The following is a 4993-nucleotide window of genomic DNA, read 5'->3' on the forward strand; positions in this document are numbered from 1 at the left end:
AACTTATTTGAACTCCGTACTCTCTCTGTGTTCAGAATGCACCATTCAAAGCCACATCATCAATTTTCAACCCTTTCTGACTTCATTTGTTATTTTTCATGCATTTACTGATTGTTTTGAGCTATAAGACTCTGAAATTGAAAAGCATTCCAAATGAACCCTGAAAAGGTTGAAAGTTGGCATGGTATCATCATTTCATCCACATAGCATGTGCAAGAAAGTAGAGAGGGTTACGGCAAAAACTGGATGCACTTTGTGTACAAAATGGACAATCTCTTTTGAAGTATGAGGGTTTCATACGGAAACTCGTCTGTTACAAAGGGATTTCATTTTTTGAACTTATTTGAACTCCAGACTTTTTTTGTGTTCAAAATGCACCATTCAAAGCCGCATCATCAATTTTCAACTCTTTCTCACTTCATTTGTTATTTTTCATGCATTTACTGATTGTTTTGAGCTATAAGACTCTGAAATTGAAAAGCATTCCAAATGAACCCTAAAAAGGTTGAAAGTTGGCATGGTATCATCATTTCATCCACATAGCATGTGCAAGAAAGTAGAGAGGGTTGCGGCAAAAACTGGATGCACTTTGTGTACAAAACGGACAATCTCTTTTGAAGTATTAGGGTTTCATACGGAAACTCGTCTGTTACAAAGGGATTTCATTTTTTGAACTTATTTGAACTCCAGACTTTTTTTGTGTTCAAAATGCACCATTCAAAGCCACATCATCAATTTTCAATCCTTTCTGACTTCATTTGTTATTTTTCATGCATTTACTGATTGTTTTGAGCTATAAGACTCTGAAATTGAAAATATTTCCAAATGAATCCTGAAAAGGTTGAAAGTTGGCATGGTATCATCATTTCATCCACATAGCATGTGCAAGAAAGTAGAGAGGGTTACAGCAAAAACTGCATGCAATTCGCGTACAAAACGGACAATCTCTTTCGAAGTATCAGGGTTTCATACGAAAACTCGTCTGTTACAAAGGGATTTCATTTTTTTGAACTTATTTGAACTCCAGACTTTTTCTGTATTCAAAATGCACCATTCAAAGTCACATCATCAATTTTCAACCCTTTCTGACTTTATTTGTTATTTTTCATGCATTTACTGATTGTGTTGAGCTATAAGACTCTGAAATTGAAAAGCATTCCAAATGAACTCTGAAATGGTTGAAAGTTGGCATGGTATCATCATTTCATCCATATAGCATGTGCAAGAAAATAGAGAGGGTTACGGCAAAAACTGGATGCACTTTGTGTACAAAACGGACAATCTCTTTCGAAGTATCAGAGTTTCATATGGAAACTCGTCTGTTACAACAGGCATTTCATTTCTTCACATGTAACTGCATTGATATTCTAGATCAAAGGCATCATCATAATAGTTGTGGAGAGAAAGTCTTCACTTTTTCTTCGATCAAAGGCAACATCATGAATATTTTAGTGACCAAACTAAAAGAAGTTGATCATCACATTAAAACCAAAGTACATATCTAGTTCAAATTGAACAACATATAGCTCTCCAGAGTATCTAGTGAAACCATACATTGAAACTATGTAAAACCTTTCAATGCAACAACAAATGCGATCATAATCACAACCAAGGTAACAATTGATCCAACGGCACAATGATACCAAGCCTCGGTATGAATGGAATATTTTCTAATCTTTCTAATCTTCAACCGCGTTGCATCCATCTTGATCTTGTGATCATCGACGACATCCGCAACATGCAACTCCAATATCATCTTCCCCTCCTCAATTTTTTTTATTTTTCCTTCAAGTAATTGTTTTCTTCTTCAACTAAATTTAACCTCTCGACAATAGGGTCAGTTGGAATTTCCGGTTCAACCACCTCCTAGATAAATAAAATCTATGTCACGTTGGTCGGCATAATTGTCATAAACAATAAATGAACCAAATAGTTATAAAAATTTAATATATACCACATCCGAATCATAGACAGGGCGAGGGTTGACGGGGGAGGATACCAAAACCATCGCACTATATAATAACAAGGAATAATAGAAGTAAGAAAATTAGACAAGTATCTATCTGAAGTAAGAATTTTTTCTTTCAGAAAGAAGATAAGAACAAGAGGCTCACCACGGTGGTGCCAGCGACGAGATCGGCGCGGGCGATCGACAGTGGTGAAGACGGGGACGGGACGTGACGGACCGCTAAACCTAGACAAATCTCGGGGGAAATGGAGCTCAGAGGTCGAGCTTCGAGAGGAGAAAGCTTAACTAGTGTGACTCGGACATTTCATCGAACACCTCATGTGCATCGGAGGTGAGGTAGAGCACCCAGATGCCCTCCCCTCGCCGGCTAGAAAAAATAGAGCACTGTGGAGTGCTCTATTGTGTAGATGGGGTATATATAGGCAACTCATTTGTCCCGGGTCGTGGCAGGAACCGGGACTAAAGGTCCACCTTCTGTCCCGGTTCGTGCCACGAACCGGGACCAATGGATGTGGGCCAGGACCGAGGACCATTGGTCCCGGTTCTTGCCATGAACCGGGACAAATGGGTCCCGACGAACCGGTACCAATGCCCCACGTGGCCCGGCCAGGCCCCTGGGCTCACGAACCGGGACGTATGCCACCATTGGTCCCGGTTCGTGGCTGAACCGGGACTAATGGGCTTGGCAGGCCCCAACCAAAGTCTTGTTTTCTACTAGTGATCGTCATTGAAAGCCTTGTTCAGGGGCTACTGAGGGAGTCCTGGACTAAGGGGTCCTCGGGCGTCCGGCCTGTTAGACATGGGCCAGACTGATGGGCCGTGAAGATACAAGACCGAAGACTCTCTTCCGTGTCCAGGTGGGACTCTCCTTAGCGTGGAAGGCAAGCTTCGCGTCAAAATATGAAGATTCCTTTCTCTGTAACCGACTTAGTACAATCCTAGTCCCCTCCAATGTCTATATAAACCGGAGGGCTAGGTCCATAGAGGCAAATAATCATAATCATAGTCATACAGGCTAGACTTCTAGGGTTTAGCCATTATGATCCCGTGGTAGATCAACTCTTGTAATACTCATATTTGTAAAGATCAATCAAGTAGGAAGTATGATATTACCTTCATAGAGAGGGCCCGAACCTGGGTAAACATTGTGTCCCCTATCTCCTGTTACCATCGACCCTAGACGCACCGTTCGGGACCCCCTACCCGAGATCCGCCAGTTTTGACACCGACAGCCACCATCAGCATCACGCTCCTATGTCGTCCTCGCTGAAATAACCACCGTCTTCCACTTTGACCGACCCCAAGTTGATTCGCCAGACTGTCCAGGCCATCCGCCCTATATGTCTGAGCCAGTGTTGCTTCCTGATCACCTATTGCTAACCAATGGCTTCTCTCGCCAAAAAACCATAGACCCTACGGCTTTGTTTTTGTCTTTCCCTGTCGTCAAAGCTATCCGTTCAGACATACCCTGAAAAACAAACTCTGCCGACTATCTCAGGTCCCCTGAACAACTCGATCAGCCAACATCCCCTGGACTACTCAAATTATTTTCCTTCGTCCAGGCAGCGAGAATCACCACAACCAAATAGCCAACCGCAGTCTTCCTGTTATACTTCACGTGTCCTCTTGGTGCCCTCCATGTACTTTTAGTACAAACAGCACCTAGTACACAACCGTGTCTTAAATCATGTCCATGGCATTTGATTGCACCTTTTTCTTTAACACAAATCCCGAATGTACGTCCAACACTCAGCACCTTGTCCTCCGGCTGCCTCGTCCGCGCGTCTCTTGCTTGTGCAACAGGGCCATGCCCGCGCCTTGTCTCCAGCCCACCTAGAACTTAGACTAGTCACAATGGGTAGTAACATAGACTAATAACATGCATACTCTACAGTGAGGAGTAACATATGTGTGGTAACATGCAATACTTTATTTATTAGGCTATAGACTCGTATTGCCTTGATATATGTGATGTTACTCATACTACTAGTAACTAGCTATGTTATCACTTTCCTCTCTTTCTTCATTTATTGCTCGTCACATTATCTATTTTATCTAGATATGTGTGATGTTACTACCTATGTTACTCCCACTGTGGGTAGTCTTATCCAGCCGGGTGCTCCAGCTACTACCGATGTATGCGACCCAATACTGCACCGCCCACGTAGACCACCCGCATACACGCCGCCCGAGCCTCCGAATCCGATCGGAATCTTGCCGAGACGCTTAATCGCCTGTATCCAATACGCCACTTGTGCTGCCGTGCCCCGCGCGCCCAATCGAGCTGCTTGCCGCCGCCTGTACGCGGACTCCTGCTACTCCCATCGTGTGCGTTGGCCACCGAGCGCGTTACACTGCCTCCACATCGGATTGATTCTCTTTGTGTTGCTCTCCGATTGCTGCCCGACGTCTCGCACGCACGTGGTGCCCATCTACAGCCAGTCTCCATCGCTCTTCTCTAAATCAACGATCCAACAACTCCTCGAATCGAACCTTGCTCTGATACCACTTGTTAGAATAAGTCCGAGGCCACCGTTGATCTACCAAGGACCAAGCAATCACACAAGAACGACAGCGAGATTTATTAACGAGGTTCACCGATATGGCTACATCCCCGGAGCCTGACTACGGGCGCTCCTCCCCCTGGCACCGTCACAATACCGCACAACGGCCACCCGGGCGCCGGCACACACCGCAGACTTCCCCTGCGCCTGTGCTATTATGTTGGCATAGGTTACATCATGTGTCTACCCCCGATATATATGAGAGGCCTAGGATATAAGTGTCCTATTAAGACACATCTCCTACCCTTTCTAAACACAGTCCAAAACCAAGTCCAACTGTAACCTACCTTGTATAATAATATTCGACACAACTCTAACAAAATGAACACGGTGATGGGTCGGTAGGATGCACGATACCTACGGTGGCTTAATGACCAGCTTGCCATGCGCGGCCTCCTGTCCGGTGAAACAAGTCCATCTTGGAGGGTCCAAGCGTCGGAGCGAATACACGCGGCTGCGC

This window comes from Triticum aestivum, chromosome 2B, assembly GCF_018294505.1.
Source record: "Triticum aestivum cultivar Chinese Spring chromosome 2B, IWGSC CS RefSeq v2.1, whole genome shotgun sequence".
Lineage (NCBI taxonomy): Eukaryota > Viridiplantae > Streptophyta > Magnoliopsida > Poales > Poaceae > Triticum > Triticum aestivum.